Genomic DNA, 17,961 nt, shown 5'->3' on the forward strand with positions numbered 1-17,961 from the left:
AAATATTGTGGGGATATGATACAGCAATAAAGTGAAGGGAGAAGGGGGATGCGAAGATGGGCAAATGGAGAGGGAAAGGACGAGCTGGACACAGAGGGTAGAAGGACATGGGTAGAGAGGGGAGGAAGGGATGGACAGAAAGGGAAGAGAAGGAAACTGATAGAGAATGAAAGACGAGGAGGTGGACAGAAACAGGAGAAGATGGACAAAGAGAGGGGTAGGAAGAGATGGACAGATGCAGTAGGGTAGGGGGAGATGGGCAGAGAGGGTGAGGACAAAATCAACAGGCAGGAAAGTGAGGGAGAGGACGGAGACCGAAGGAAGAGGATGTGGGCAGAGAGAGACTGCACGAGCAAGGAGACAGTTAGATGAAGAGATGGACAGACAAGGGGAACAGGAGGAGATGGACAGAGAGTGGAGAGAGGAGGAGATGAACAGACATAGGTGATGATGAGAGAGAGGAGGCATGATGTGATTGGCCATGAGAGGTGAGACGAGTTAATGGACACAGGGAAGGGACTGAGGAAGGAGATGGATAATGAGAGGGGAAGCAGGATGGAATTATGGAGGTGAAAAAGAAGACTGAGGGGAGAGGAAGGAACTGGATTAGGGGGAAAAGTAGGTGGGCAGTGAGGGAAAGGGAATGGAGGAGCAGATAGATAGAGAGAGGAGGCAGGAGCAGATGAATAGAGAGAAGGGGGGAGCCAATGGACAGAGAGAACTGCAGGAGGAGATGGGCAGAGAGCAAGGAGTGGACACGGAGATGGGGAGGAGAAAATGGAAGAGGGGGCAGGAGGAGACTGAGAGAGAAGGAGGGGGAAGATGGACAAATACAAGACCAGAATAAATACATAACCAGGTAGTGCCAGGTGATCAGCTGGTAATATTGTTTACATGTTGAACATCTCCACAAAGTTGGATGAATACCTGACTGGTGCTAAAAGTTCGAAAAGGAGGAATGTAGGAACATCGTTGTTTCCATTCAACAAAGAGCCTGTTATTGAGGGATCAATAGCTGTGATTGGACAAGGAGAAAAATTGTCTTTTCGAAATTCACAGTGACGGCTACTTACAGAACTTACAGATTACATAGACAGGGATTTGAACGCGTTACTGCCTCTGTATCACAAGGTCCCGGGTTCGATGTCTGGCAGTGTTGAGGATTGTCTCTGGCCAGGGACTGGGTGTTTGTGTTGTCCTCACCATTTCATGATCACGATCATCATTCGTGGCAGTGGCTAGATTGGACTGTGTAAACAAACTGGACTGTGTAAAAATTGAAACTTTCTACGGGAGCTATAGACCGCGCAGTTGAGCGCCCCACAAACCAAACATCATCATCATCAGGGATTTGAAGCCCACTCCATTGGAAAGCAAGTATAGCGTCTTAATCACGGCATCACCTTGCTCTGACATACTTTCGGTGGATGAGTGTGAGGCACCAAATGGCAATAAACTGTGGCCATTGATATATCACATACAGTGTCGTTTTGCTGCAACGTTACACCGTAAGCGCAATTTCTTTTATACACCATAAAAGTTAGCTGTTTACAATTGATGTAAGAACACTGTCGATTGCTGTATGGGCTAGTGCTGCAGTGGTTCAAGTAGCCTCCTGAATTCATACTACCAAGAGAAGAAAGTATCCCTATCACAATTTCTTCATATGTGAGGCATCTATGATCATTACTAGCTTTCATAAATCAGTTGTGCAAGTGCCTATTTAAACCTTACGGTGACGTAACAGTTTATTACTTCGTATTTTTCAAAAGACTGCCTACGAAGAGGTAAAGTTATTGAAAAACGACGCACGATATGCCACGAATAACTATTATTTAGTGATATACGTTAACTCCGTGGCGCCTAACGTTTAAGTAAGGAAAATCTCGTTTTCTTTGACAGTTTAACTCTAAGCTACAAGACACAACTCAGTCATAGTTTCTCAAATCTGTTGAACATTGTCTCTCGGATTTAGATAAATGTAAGTGCACACAAATCGGGTTTCTCTTGTACACTCGATAAAATAAAATCCCAATTAAAATGACTAAAGGAACAGCTTCAATATTTAATAACAAAATTAGAGTTATTGCACTAGTTGGAAGGGCTAGCTACTCGCAGAATACCAAGAACTACTTCTGACCGTAAATCCTAAAACAATGAAGCTTATGGTAGAGTATCGGAAAGAAACGTTTGGAAACAGTTCTGCACTTGATGTCTAAAGAAGAAACTAAAACAATCTTTGAATCTGGAGACATTCTAATGACTGAATACGATATGTCACAGGGAAAGAAGTTACTCGCAGAGAACTTACTCATACCTGTATAAGTTCGTAGTTTTCAACGACCAGTATTTATTTGAATAATATCCTTTAGGTAGGATGATTCATTATAAAACATTAAAACAACTTCAAAACAGACCTGTCGACCCACTTGGCCACGATGATCGTCAGTTTGCTTAACAATCGCAGTATGATACCAAAAAACCTTTTATTGAGATTCATATTCACATGGCGTTGCCAACGAAATAACGGTCAGCTCACAACTACGAGATAAAAAATCTTACCGTTAGCGATTCACAGTTACCGGTCCACCCCTGGCTGCCACGAATCGTCGGAACCCATTTATATGTCAGCAGTAAGTAGGGAGACGGTTCTCCCTGTCGAGTTACGAGGACGTTAAAATGCGTATTAGTTCCCTCTGTTTCAAACGGGTTGCAGCCGTTTGAACAAGTGATACATGTACCATACTGTCTATTTTAATTTGTTCTAAAGAAGATATGTTTTTTCATAACTTTTTTTTACTTGTTTGGAGGAATTAACCAAAATATCAGTTGACTTCGACCGAAGGTATTATATCCAGTTTATAGAGTAGCTTTACAGAGCATAATAGCAAAAAGTTTCCGGTAAGCCAATCAGAAAAAATCGCCGCGAGCATTGTGGAAATAATCACACCCATGCTCCAGACTGAATATACTCATTTGGTAAAAACACTGCGCCCTGCTGCGTGAGGAAGTCCGTAACTGCCTGCTGCACATTCTTCTACGACAGGGATGGTCGACCTTTCAAGGCCTCTTTTTAGGGACCGAAGGTGTGATAATCGCGTTGGAAAAGATCAGGACTATACGGTTTGTGGTATAGTGTCTCCCACCTGATCCGGCCCACCTTCTTCGTACCTTCTTGTCTCCCAGACCGACCGCCGTCTCGTGTCGAAGCGCGACCGACAGGGAACTTGGAGGTCCATTCCGCAACACTGGTTCTTCGACAGGCATGCTGTCCCATACACATTCTCCATTTTCCATCCGATCTCTACCTGTGTTAATCCTTCGAAGCCAAGGAAGGAATAGCATCACGTTGGTTCTGTTTGGACGCATTTGGTAATAATGTCGCCATAGTCCGTCTTTCAGCGTTTACTACACGTTTATCGGAAGGCCAAGAACGCCGCACTAATCCCTTGCCTTTATGTCGGTGTTTATATACCCGCAACGGCATCGCGCTACGTTGCTTATGCGCTGCACCAATATCTTCAAACGGAGACTTTTTGATAACCTATTCTCGACGTAACAATTATTTTGCTGTGAAAATAACGATTACATAGATGTATCAGAAAAATTTCAATTTTAATTATGTCCTTCATCCTCTGTAGATAAAATGTTAACCTAGTTAGTTTCAGACGAGTTACTTAGGTTTCAAAAGTTCAAATTCATTATATTACAGTTTTCATTATGGTTTGCTTCATTATGAAATGTAAGTAATATTTCATATTTAAATCTCTTGCTGTCCAGTTTATGTATAGCTGTAATCCAATTAGAAACATTGAATACGTTCTATCTAATCAACATGATGCAATTTTTCGCTCTACATTTTACCATTATTTTAAGCATTTGTTACTTGATTACGGGTTTACGATTCAGTTTACGATCGAGTAATCTTTTCGTGTTTTAGTAACGTTACATTGCTATGATTCATGTTCATGGTTATAGTTTCATAGTAATTGTGAATAGTACCGGACTGTGAATTTACTTTCAGCCTCTCATGCATTACTCAAAATTATGTTTTGTCTTCCAAGACAATAAAATGGTGCTAAACGTCTATTGTAATACGCGCCTGCTTCCACATCGCGCATGCTATCAGCCTTTTTCGATTAACATGTTACTGACGTCCACAGCATACAAACAAGTTACCAATTTTTAATCACATGATTCTGTACATGCGAAACACACCATAAAAAGATAAAGGTGTGGAAATAATACATTAAACAGACAGTCAGTAGTGAGCTTGTTAGATCTAGACACCACTGCGGATCTTACCGAGCGTAGAACCTATTCCAGAAAAAAACAACGCACCTATTAAAACTGTACCTGTATTGTTGGCTGGAAGGTGACAAGAGAGGCAAGTACATAATAGTGCAGGCAGTAGCGTAAGTTATGGCATAAATGACCCATGTAGGGAAACTGCTTTAAGTACAGCTGTTCGTGACCGTAACGTGAGAGAATGTGGAAAGCTTCTCGCCTTAATGATAGCAGATGGAGACCGAATGCCTTTCCACAAACATCCCGGCAGTGTAGATAAGACGAGGTGGTTTTCTACATCCCAACGACATTTAGAGCCGTCCTTTATTCCAGCGGGAACGTCTCTTAACAACTGGTGAATACAAAGACATGTTCATAAATCGGCGCGCTGGTTTTCTTTGTATCAGAGAACTTCTAAAAAACTGCTGACGTTTTGCTTGAAGTAACATGAGTGCAAATGTCTCGATGAATATAGCTATCTGTTTCACCAGAATACTAGAGCATACTGATACAAACATACAATCATCAATTTGCAAATGCAATGATATTATTTGGCACACAGAAAGGTGTAAGAAACTAAACCTGATGAGAAACTGATTTCTATAGATAGTGCACAAGATGTCGATTTTTAAGTAGTGAAGGTTAATGTTCCATCACGGTTACTGCATATACTTTCGTCTGTAGTTTACACACAACAACAAAAAATTTGCATAACCCCGGTTCCAAGAACTCCTGAATACTGTATCACACAGTCCCTTTGACTGTTCAGATATGTCACTAAACCGGCCAAAAGATGTAAACAACCATGCATGAGCAGCAACTATTAGACGGAGGGGTCCGACAGCCGATCAGTTCCAGTCATTCCACCAGAAAGGAGGTACATGGCTCTTGTTGTCTGTAGTTGAACCATGCCTAGACGGTCAATACCGCGGCTCTATCGCGTCCGCATTGTTACTTTGTACCAGGAAGGGCTCTCAACAAGGAAACTGTCCAAGCGTGTCGGAGTGAACCAAAGCGATGTTCTTCGGACACGGAGGAGACACAGAGAGACAGGAACTGTCGATTAGATGCCTCGCTCAGGCCGCCCAAGGTCTACTACTGCAGTGGATGACCGCTACTTACGGACTATGGGTCGGAGGAACCCTGACAGCAACGCCACCATGTTTAAATAATTCTTTTCGTGCAGCCACAGTACGTCGTGTTACGACTCAAACTGTGCGCGATAGGCTGCATGACTTCCGACGTTCATGGCAAGGCCTATCTTTGCAACCACGACACCATACAGCGCGGTGCAGATGCTCCCAACAACATGCCGAATGGACCGCTCAGGATTGGCATCAAGTTCTCTTCACCGATGGGTGTCGCATATGCCTTCAACAAGACCATCGTCGGAGACGTGTTTGGAGGCAACCTAGTCAGTCTGAACGCCTTGCTGTCCAGCGAGTGCAGCAAGGTGGAAGTTCGCTGCTGTTTTGGGGTGGCGTTATGTGGGGCCGACGTACGACGCTGGTGGTCATGGATGGCGCCACAACGGCTGTACGACGCGTCAATGCCATCCTCCGACCGATATCGGCAGCATACAGGATAGGCATTCGTCTTCATGGACGACAACTCGTCCTCCATCGTGCACATCTTGTGCATGACTTCCTTCAGGTAAACGACATCGCTCGACTAGAGTGGCCAACACGTTCTCCAGACATGAACCCTATCGAACATGCCTGATATAGATTGAAAATTACTGCTTTTGAACGACGTGACCTACGAACCACTCCGAGGGATCTACGCCGAATCGCCGTTGAGGAGTGGGACAATCGGGTCCGGCAGTGTCTTGAAGAACTTGTGGATAGTATGCCACTACGAATACAGGCATTCATCAATGCAAAAGGACGTGCTAGTTGATAATGAGGTACCGGTATGTACAGAAATCTGGACCACTACCTCTGAAGGTCTCGCTGTATGGTGTTACAACATGCAATGTTTGGTTTTCATGAGAATAAAAGGGTGGAAATTATGTTTATGTTGATGTCTATTCCAGTTTTTTGTACATGTTCCGGAACTCTCGGAACCGTGGTCATGCAAAATTTTTATTGTTGTGTGTTGATAACACACCACACAAAGAGGATCAGTGGTTGAGGTTCTGGACTAGAAGTCTACAGAAACTCATATTCCCACCAAGTGAGTCGTTAAATATTGTAAGAATATGGATTTAGTCATCAGGCTCGACGCCATAAAGAGGTGGCCTAGTACGGCCCTCACGCCGCGGTCCATGCATCGACGCCAGACAGGGCCACATGACGATTTCTCATACCTGTAGCTGATGTAAGTTTGTTGGAACAGTAAAGAGTTTTTGCTAGCGCTTGTCTGCCTTCCTGTAGCCAACTTACTCTGCCGACGGCCTCCTGTATCCCGTAACAGATAGGACAGCCGAGCCCCATGCGAACAAACCCGAAGAAAGGCTCTTCCACCTATCCGTAGCAGTCAATGCACACTACGCCGCTAAATTTCCATCAGACTACTTCAGACATACACCTGGAGTATCTACTTAAAAAAAGGAAAGAAAGATTAAGATTAGGGTTTAACGTATCGCCGACACGTAAATAAATTCGAAGCACGAGCTTGGAGTGTTTCAAGTACGGGGAAATCAGCTGTTCCCATTCCAAGGAACAATCTCGACATTGTCCCCGACCGAGTGAAGGAAATCCCTGACCCGGAACTGACCTGCCGTCCTTCAGAAAACGAGACAAGTGTGCTATCCACTGTGCCACCTCCATTGGTAGCATGGGAAAGCGTTCTCGATTGGTGAAGAACTTTATTCATAAGACAACATAATTTGATAGTTCTTACTATATTCCACCGTTCCTTTCAGCAAATGTGGAGGACATAAAAGTGTTTTTAACGTGCTAGTACTCAAGAACCGACAAAAAGGACATCTTCTAGCGGCGCGGGCATTGTAGGTTCGGTCTTTGTAGTGATATATTTCACTATGCTACACAGAGAGAACGTTGACGGCGCGCCATCAGTCTACTTGCTACTGTTCTAGAAATTCTTATTCAACAGCTATGGTATGATCGACCAGTGGGCGAACGGCGGTTCACCCTATGGTACTTTCCATTAATAGAACGACTTCTGATGTGGTAATGCTTTGCGTAAGAGAAAAACTCGAAATGTATTTTGATTCGGAGTCCACATTAAACTGCAATTCTCGTTGTAAGTGACTCGGTGAGATGATATACAAAGACGGGGTTCCGCATCACTGATCCGTCAACAGGTGCAGAAAGGCAAGTAAATTACTCAAACTCAGTGACTTCCAACTAAGATCAGTCTGCCGTACTGTCCCCAGAATTGGCCTTTCCTCATTATCTAAGAGGAAATCGTGAACTAAGGCATTGCTGCTACCCTTCTTCCATTAAAACTGTTGTTATTAAGAGGTGTGGCTGAATGTACGAAGTATGAGGCTCACTTTTGCTTTAACGGTAACAGACTTCATTAAATAATTTCTTAAAATCTCAGACTACTGGTGTTTCCAACAATTTAATTCAGTATGTTAGATATATGCAGGGTTCGCCGTGATTTTTGGAGCACAATCTTTGAGTACTAGTCAAAGTTGGGGTCCCAGATTAGAGCCCAGCACTGCTAAGAATCTGAATGAAAATCATCAGCAATGGCGACCGAAGAATTCTCTTACAGGCTATATTCTCATTCTGACGAATATTTTACCGAAAGGGCCGTAGGAGTGGATAGAGATAACGGGCTCCTTCTTAAGCTTTGCAGCAGGAGACTGCTCCTAAAAGGAAAAAAAAAACAGCAAAAATGGTCAAGAACGTGAGGATACAGAAGGCGATGAAAAGCACTGCATTAAAGACATACATTGTGTGTCAACAGGAAATGTGACTTGTAACTTAAAAGTGTTATGATGGTCTCTAGTGGCAAAAGATTTGGGATTAGTTCCGCCGTCGGTATTCCCGGACTGGACTGCCACGTGGGAGGAGACCATACAAAAATGATTGGAAAACCGCCAAAGGTCGCTAACGGACGGTTATTGGACTGCCAGACACTTGAATACGGTAGGAAAGCTAGAATACCTAAGAAAATGAGGAAAAGCTCAATGTATAGCAGGAGACACTGAAGTGAAATGGGAAGATCGTAAGGATTTCTGGTGAGGGTCATATAGGATAATATCAACATCAGAAGAAAATGGTGCTATACTCGTATGAGTAGGATTTGTTACGAATAGCAGAGCAGGCCAGAGAATAAGTTATTGTGGATTATTCTCAAGTGATTCAACATACCAAGGCCATATACACCATACTCCGCAAGCCACCTAATGGCGTGTGCCGAAGGATACTTTCGGTACCACTATTTCATCCCTCCTACCCTGTTCGACTCGCGAATAGTACATGGGAAGAATGACTATCGGTAAACCTCAGTATTGACTCTAATTTCTCAAATTTCCTCCTCCTATTCAATATGCGAGTTGTATGTGGGGGGAAGAAATATGTTGTCCGACTCCTCCTGAAAAGTGCTGTCCAGAAATTTCAATAGAAACTGTCTCCGTGATGCACAACACCTCTCTTGTACCGTCTGCCAGTGGACTTTGTTTAGGATATCCGTAACGCTCTTTTGCCAGATAAACGATCCCGTGGCGAAATGCGCCGCTCTTCGTTATATCTTCTCTATCTCCTACCTGATAGGGGCCGTGCCGTTCTGGGTGCTACAGTCTGGAACCGAGCGGCCGCTACGGTCGCAGGTTCGAATCCTGTGATGTTCTTAGGTTAGTCAGGTTTAAGTAGTTCTAAGTTCTAGGGGACTGATGACCTCAGAAGTTAAGTCGCATAGTGCTCAGAGCCATTTGAACCATCTGAACCTGATAGGGATCCCAGATAGATAAACAATACTCAAGAATCGGGCGAACAAGGACCTTATAAGCCAATTTTTTCGTGGATGATTTACATTTCGTTAAGATTCTTCCGGTGAATCTGAGTCTGGGCTCTGCATTTTCCACCGCCAGTTTTATGTGGTATTCCACTTAAGGTCGCTCTATATAGTTACGCCTACATATTTTAGGGCAGACGGTGTCTGCAGCTGTTTGTCATCAACAGTGTACCTGTACAGTAGTGAACTTTTTTCCCTATGTATGCGCAATGTGTTACATTTATTTACGTTCAGGGTCAATTGTCAAAGCCTGCGCCAATCACTAATTGGCTGAAGGTCGTTCTTACAATCTTCTGGCGTTGCTACGTTGTTATAAACAACTGCATCATCTGAGAATATACTTAAAGAGCATCCGACGCCTTCTGCTAGATCGTTTATATATACAAGTGAACAGCAACGGTCCGATCACACTTCCCACTGGTGCTCCGGATATTACTTTACATCTGTGGATTTTGTTCCGTTAAGAGCGTCATGTTTAGTTCTATCTGCATGAAAGTGTTGAATCGAATCGCAAGTCTGCTCCGATACTCCGTAAGCTTGTATTTTTTTTCATTAAACGGTGAATGCGGGACGGTGTCAAATGCCTTACGGGAATCAAGGAACACGGCATCAACCTCAGCGCCCTTGTCGACTGCGCTGTGGATCTCGTGGAGGAACAGAGCGGGCTGAGTTACGCAGGATCTCTGCTTGTGGAGTCCATGTTGATTTTAATAGAGAAAATGTTCGTTTTCCCAAAAAACGTAATAATTCTTGAGCATAGAACATGTTCCATAATTGTACAACAGATTGACGTCAACGATGTAAGTCTATAATTGGGTGGATCTGTCCTACGGCCTTTGTTAAAAACGGAAATGGACTGCGCTTTTTTCCAGTCATGAGGCACCTTTCGTTGCTCAAGCGATCTACGATATATTGCTGCTAGAAGGGGAGCAAGTTCTTTCGCATAATATACAATCTGTGGGATCCTACCCACTCATCTGTTATAGTGTGCCTAGGAACTTTATACTGGGATAGCTAGAGAACATACAAGCACACTCATATTAGTGTAGTTTATTACAGTAATTGAGTTTGTATTTACAACGAGTTGTCTCAAGCAATTGGTGACATGAAGATAGTCAAAGTCCTTCACAATATACAATGTGAATGCAAGCATTGAGTATGGATCACAAGTCGACTTTTCTAGTGCTCTGTTCTAGTCCGGCTGTATCGGTGCGGCCGCAGCTAGGCTGCGCGTCGCTTTTATTCTCTTCGTGTAGGTGGCGCTCCTGTGGTGGTGACGCCCTAGTCAGCGTGCTATTGGCTGACGTGGTCTCACAGCCGTCTCTGCTGTATCGTTCTTGATCATCGTTGACGGAGCTTTTCGTTGCGCCGGGACAGAATCTTACACCTATCTCATCTGCTCCTGACGCCTTTCCACTACTAAGCTATTGTAGTTGCTTCTCAATTCCACGATCAGTTATCTCATTATCTGCCAATTAGACGTTCGCACGACGATTGAAAGGAGGGACAGTTTTACGATCTTCCGCGGTGAAACATCTTCGGAAGACCGAATTCAGTATTTCGGCCAACTGTCTGTTATCTTTCGTTTTGGTGCCGGTGTGGTGGCTGAGAGAATTTGACCCACTTACTGATTTTACATACGACCAAAATCTCTAGGGTTTTAACTCAGGTCGGTTGACAACTTCTAATTTTGAAAATCATTGAATGCTTTCTCATTGATCTCCTTACGCTCGTTTTCTCTTCGTTCAGCTTTTGTTTGTCAGCTTGAATCTGAGATGAAGTGCTCTTTGTTTACGTAGCACTTTCCTAACATGTCTATTAAGCCGTGGTGGATCTTTCCCATCCCTTAAAACCTTAATCCGAACATAGTTGAACGATGCGTTTGAATTTTTTCCATTTCTTCTTCGTGCTCATTTACGAACATTTGATGCTGACTGCTGAGGTCTTCTGAAATTTGTATCTTGTCACCCTTGCTGAGCAAATATATCTTCCTGCCTTTCTTAACATTCCTTGTAGGACCCGCCGCTACAAATGCTGTCACCGCCTTATGATTACTGATACCTTTCTCTACGTTAACTGATTCGATAAGTTAACATCTGTTTGTTGCCAGGAGTTACCGTCTCGAGTTGTTTCTCTAACTATCCGCTCAAGTTAATTTTCGGACAAGACATCTAAGACAATGCTACACGAATACCTGTATCTGGCACCAGTTTTGATGGCATAACACTCCCAACCTGGTAAGTTGAAGTTACCCCCTCTTACAACGGCACGATCGGGAAAGTTACTAATGATATTCTGCAGATACTGACCCAGGTGGTCTGTAGAAGCATCCCATCACCATTTTTGGCGGTTCTTTGATACTCACTTTTATCCAGATTAATTAATGTTCGAAATCCGTGATAACCCCGCTAGATTTTGTCGAATTTTTTTACTGCAATAAACAAGCCGCCATGATTAGCGACAAACCTATCCTCACGATAAAGATTCCAATCTGACCTTAGGATTTCGTTGTCAATGACGACTGGTTTCAACCAGCTTTCTATTCCCAATACTACCTGTGCATGCAGTGGTTAGACACTGGACTCGCATTCGGGAGGACGGCGGTTCAATCCCGCGTCCGGCCATCCTGATTTAGGTTTTCCGTGATTTCCCTAAATCACTCCAGGCAAATGCCGGGATGGTTCCTCTGAAAGGGCACGGCCGACTTCCTTCCCTAATCCGGTGAGACCGATGACCACGCTGTCTGGTCTCCTTCCCCAAACCAACCAACCAACCAACTACCTGTGCATTATAATTTTCAGTAAGCGGTACTGATTCTGTGACCTTTCCCTGGATTCTCCTGCAGTTTACTAAAATCATACTAATCTTTTCTATCTATGATCTGCGCGGAATAAGATTCTCTGATATCACTGTGACTGATTAAACAGGAAAATCGTCTTTGCTCCGAAGGGAGGGGTTCTCTAACCTAAAAAAGCCCCATGTGCACGCCACACGTACTGCGATACCCTAGTAGCCGCTCCCTGCATGTAGTGCGCGCCTGACCTATTGAGGGGAACCCTACAGTTCTGCACCGATAGCTGGAGGTCGAGAAATTAGCTTCCGACACCGTCGCTGAGTCATCTGAGCATCTGGCGTAGAGCTTCCACTCTGCTCCAGACCAGAGGACCGCGATCAACCCTGGGTACGATGCTACAGATAGAAAAATTAGCCTGCACCCCGCGTGTGTTGCTAGTTGCCTTCACCAAATCGGCCAGCCGCCGAAACGAGCCGAGGATGGCCTCAGAACCCAAGCGGCAGGCGTCATTCGTGCCGACATGTGCCACACTACATGCTGCCGGTTGCAATCAGTGCGGTCGATAGCCGCGGGCAGGGCCTCCTCCACATCACAGATGAGCCGTCCCGGCAAACATATGGAATGCATACTGGAATTCTTTCCCGCCTTGCCTGCTGTCTCCCTGAGGGGCTCCATCACCAGCCTAACATTGGAGCTCCCAATGATAAGCATACCTACCCTCTGTATTTGTCCCGACTGGACAGGAAAATCGACCGCTGGCCCAACAGAAGAGGCATCCTGTGCCGGCTCTGAGTTATCATCAACACTGGGTAGCACTTCGTGCCTATTGCTAAGACATAGGGGCCAGCCGCACGGCCTGCTCCTTCTTTCGCCTTCCGTCCAGTGACACGCGAACCTACCCCTGTCTGCCACGGACTGGTTTGATGTTGCTTATCAGAAGCCGCAGCGACATGTGGGTCACCAGGGGATTCCAGTGGCGCCAAGAGTGTCGCAGGTCGCGTCACTGACGCCCCGACTTCACATCAGCTTTGAGCACTCACTACAAGCTTGTCGATGGTAACCAACGCAGCTTACAGCTGTTTTCGAACAGCAGACAAATCTCCTTGTGTTCGCTCACAACAAGCACAGTCCTTAGCCATATCGTACTGTGTATAAAATAGATATAAGGTCTTAAGTGGCGCTAGTGAGTTTGAAATGTCTACAAAATATACCAAAGTAGAGTAAAGTAACACTAACAGTTGCTGTGCAGATTTCTCACTGTACTCTGAGACCGCAAGCTGTTAAACAGAAATAAGTTTCTCTACGGCAGTTGATGTATTTACAGATACCTGTTATTAGAAATCCTGTTTACCGAAAATTTACGACACGAGATAAATATTAAAACTAGAATGCACTGATGTAAGCTCTATACTGTCTACTAGCACAAAATTGAAACTTTGTGGCGTGACGAAGTTTCTGGCGACGGGAAGATTTACATTAGGAAGCCGCCTTACACACAGATATTCACAAGATTTACAGAAAATTACTATTAATTTGTGATTCTTGAGTTTCTCCCGGCGTATTTGATAGTCAAAATATCCACGGGTGTACTGCCGGTCTACAGTGTCCAACGGGCAGAATATTTCGGCGATCATACACGTCGCCATCATCAGGTGAACTGACGGACTGAGCTCCTGTGAACGTGCCGGCCCAGTTCCCCCTGAGCAGCCATAACGTACGGATCTCCGTGCCGGCACGTTCACAGGAGCTCAGTCGGTCAGTTCACCTGATGATGGCGACATGTATGATCGCCGAAATATTGTGCCCGTTGGACACTGTAGACCGGCAGTACACCCGTGGATATTTTGATTACCATTAATTTTCTAACCGCTAGCCTACACAGTAAAACACACACATGTAGATCACTTCTTTGAAGAAGAACGTGAAAAAAAACAGAAACTGAATTATTTACTGTTTATCAGACAAGTGCTGCTGCTCTGCTGTGCGTCCTCTCGGCTCGGCGGCTGCCGCTACATTGAGTAGTCTACGGTCACTTATTCAACTGAGTCACGCGACGGGTGACGTGGCGGTCTGGCGGCGGGAAAATTTACACTTGGAAGCCGCTCTGCACAAGGATATTCACAAGCCTTACGCAATAACCAAAACCTACGATTAATTTTCTAACCACTAGTCTACACGGTAACATGCACACGTATAGCTCACTTCTTTGCAGAAGCACGTGAGGAAAGAAAAACAAAGACTAAATTAATTTACTGTTTATTAAGGGAGATTTAAATCTGATGATCATCGTGGCTTGAAAACTCTTGCAGGGAAAGAGAAAGAGCTGCGATACGATGTGGGCTGTCTAGTAGAAAAGAAAAAGGGGAAGGACTAATCGATGTCTGCAACAAATCTCAACAAGTAAAAGCAATCACACTTTTCTAAAGTCACAGTAAATGGCGTCATACCTGGAAATGGTCGAGAGACGGGAAGATACCAGCTGGATTACATCATGGTGAGGAGGAGATTATAAAATGAGATGTTGGACTGTAAGGAGTATCCACTAGCAGACGTAAAAGCATTCACAACATAGTAATGAAGAGACTCATAAGGAAGAACCAGTGTGTAAAGATACGAGGTATTTAAATATTCTGGAACGATTATGTGCGTTTTCAAATCTGAAATTTGTAGCCTGTGCTACCTATTTCATCTTGTTTAATCACAAGCCTCCAAATACTCTGTTAATTTTTTTGCTCTGTTGTTGGATCCTCTATGTTTTCCAAGTCGATGCCTATTTGTTCTCCTGTCGAGTCAGAACGCAGTTCACCTAGCAGAAGCTCTCACTCTATTTCCTCCTATCAGTCCTCCGCTTAGCAATGGAAATAATCTTTCCTTTCTAATTTTGACGCATTTGGTTTTAATCATTATACTTGTTATAACTGTCATTCCCGTGACCATCTCATTTTCGATTTCTTCACAATTTGCGTCAGACATCTCGCTTTAGCTTCCCTGGCCTTACTGCGTATTTCATTGCTGAGTTACTTATACCGTTGTGTACCGTCCTTTTTCTCGTGAGTATATACATCTGTCAAACTCACACAATTAGATATATTAAAATCTCCGTCTTTCACTACAGTGTTTTACCTCTGCGTTTTCCTCTAGTGCCATGCAAATTACTAACTATTGCCTTAACACAAGTCCTAATGTTCCTTCCTACCCCGTTCAGTTTAATTAACCTGACTGTGGTCATGTGTACCTACTCGATAGATAAGGCATCAGTTTCTAAGATTTTTAAACCAAGGTCATGGAAAAGAGTACCAATAATCGCCAAGATGGCAAAAAGGACGATTTCAATTTGAAGCAAATAGTTACGATTATTCTTGGATTTGCGTAAGATCCGTTTACACTGGCGCTGATGAAATCACGGGAAAGTAAAATTTACTATCGTTAGATTTCAAAATCAAAAGTTTCAGATCACCTAATCCAACGGTTAACAGAATAACAAATTAATCTCTGACTGCAGTAACAATGGTGCTGCGACGTCTCACTGTAACTCATACTCTCATGAATTCTGGTAGAATAATTCCGTTTCTAAATTACCTAATATTTTTCTCATTACTCATTCATTGACATATTAGTACCTCTAAGCAAGACGCCACTAATCGCAAAAGTGGAATATACTGTCGTGACTATAAGCAAAATAAATTAAGCAGCTTAATTTCATAAACAGGATATTATTCATATTAGTCATATAGCACTCATTTCAGTACTTTTTGCAAACTTTAACTTAATAACTTGAATTAATGTTATTCTTACTCCAGTGTGGATTGAGGGATTAACTGCTTGGAAAGAATACGAATGTTCAAACTGAAATCAGTTTAACTTTTTTCTGGGCATGATAATACATATCATTCATTTTTCACTCGTCATTCATAGATCGGAAGTCGGAATAAACGACAATATTACTTGGATCCTGTACCAGGTAATTGTTACTTGGAAAAATGATCACGTCTGTCCACATTTACATACCACGCAAATTTATGCATGGGCTCTCACTCGAATGAGGCCCCGCGAACATGTACAGTAATTCCGCTGAAATTGCAGCACGTAATCTGTGACGCTTGACGCACTAATACTGCACTCTGCAACGTCGTTTGACGGTACGACGTGTTCCCGCGCGTCGCTGTGGCTGGTGTTCAGTGTTCAAATGGATCAAATGGCTCTGAGCACTATGGGACTTAACATTTATGGTCATCAGTCCCCTAGAACGTAGAAGTACATAAACCTAACTAACCTAAGGACATCACACAACACCCAGTCATCACGAGGCAGAGAAGATCCCTGACCCCGCCGGGAATCGAACCCGGGAACCCGGACGTTCAGTGTTCAGTAACAATGTATCGCTATTCTGTCGAAGAGCGCGTGTTTCTTGTGGAACAATATTGGGTTATTTGTTCCATTAAGACACGTCAGCGAATGTTTGTTGAACGGTTTGATGACCACCATATACCGTCCAAATGGTGCACACAAAAGTTTTTGAACGAAATGGAGAGCAGTGAAACGGTGTTGGATCTTCACGGCGGAGAACGGCCGCAATTATCGGAAGAAATAGTCACTCACATGAGACGACGATTGTTGGTCTCTCCTGCCAAGTCTGTTCGACGTTTATCTCAGGAATGTGTAATGTCAACGGAGCACCTGTCATAGAGTTGCGAAGAAAGCCGGCATGTATCCATATAGGTTTACTGTTGTTCAGGAAATGAATGTCAGTGACAAAGAAAAAGGCATTACGTTTTGCCATTGGTTTCAGCAATTTATTGCTCAGAGGCCAGAAATATTGTAGAACACGTGGTTCAGTGATAACGCGTAGTTCCACCTGTCTTTTGAGGCTGTGTACTGACGATTAAACAGCGATCGCTTGGCCATTGCTAGCACCACAAGTGTTAGCTTCCTGGAAAATATGTGAACTCTTAGCTTACACGTTTGTGGTGTATTGAAAATACACAAGCACTGGTCGAGCAACCCCTACATTCACAAAAGATTGGCGTGCTGTGTGAAATATGACAGCGTCGCATCATCAGACAATTTTTTATCGACTTTATGATATGTGCGGTTTACATCGAAATGTTTCAGAAATTTGTGAACCAGTTGGACGATGAACAACCTACTCTCGGCCGGCACCAACAGGATGGAACCATATGCCACGGTTTCGAATGAGCATGGCTAAGGTCGAATCATTTCAGAGCGATTTCGAAACGATTGTGGCCACGAAGGTCACCTGATTTAACGCCACCTGACTTTTTCCTTTGGGTGGCCTGAAAGGCAGGGTCTACAGGAATAAATCATACTACTTGGAAGATTTACGAGAGAACATCACCAGTGAAATCTAGGCAGTGACACCAGAGGTTCTGGCTGCAACATTCGAGAACCTGCAGCATTGTGTTCAACTGTGTTTACAAGTCGAGGGCGGTCACTTCCAGTACCTTTTGTGGTTCACTGTTACTTATTCATGAACAAGATATCACGTGTTCGTTTCATTTCCTGATTTTATTACAAAGCCTTAAAGTGTAATTAAAGCAGATGTTTGTTTGTGAGGCTTCTTTCGGGTTGGACACTCTGAATAGTTATCATTATCATGCGAAACACTTGCGAGGTTTTTACACTGCTGAAAGTGTGTAGTGTTTTTACCTTGCAGTTTTACTGCTGCAGACCTCGGTCATAAGAGTGTTCCATTTGTGCACACTGTGATATCTGTCTTCGGGAAGCTAATGCTTGTGGTGCTAATATTGGTCTAGCGATCGCTGTTACAAGACAGTCAGTAGCCGCAGTACTGTGTCCACGTAAGTAACCTGCATTGTTGCTCTAAACGCATATAACTCGTTGCTCTCATCTTTGTCACGCAAGAGCTTTGCATCCTCTCTCTCTCTCTGTGTCTCTCCCTCCCACCCTTCCTACTCCCCTCTGCAGCA

The 17,961-nt window shown here is 43.8% G+C and overlaps 1 protein-coding gene across 1 annotated transcript in view; it reads right to left on the reverse strand.

Moving 5' to 3' along the window:
- The window catches only part of LOC124805327, a 49,182-nt gene extending 35,106 nt beyond the window's left edge, over positions 1-14,076 (reverse strand). Inside the window, exon 1 of the mRNA XM_047265848.1 lies at positions 13,965-14,076. The gene's annotated coding sequence lies outside the window, so the exon portion shown is untranslated. The remainder of the gene's footprint in view (positions 1-13,964) is intronic.
- Positions 14,077-17,961: the final 3,885 nt, after the last annotated feature.

The sequence above is a fragment of the Schistocerca piceifrons genome, chromosome 7 (assembly GCF_021461385.2).
Source record: "Schistocerca piceifrons isolate TAMUIC-IGC-003096 chromosome 7, iqSchPice1.1, whole genome shotgun sequence".
Lineage (NCBI taxonomy): Eukaryota > Metazoa > Arthropoda > Insecta > Orthoptera > Acrididae > Schistocerca > Schistocerca piceifrons.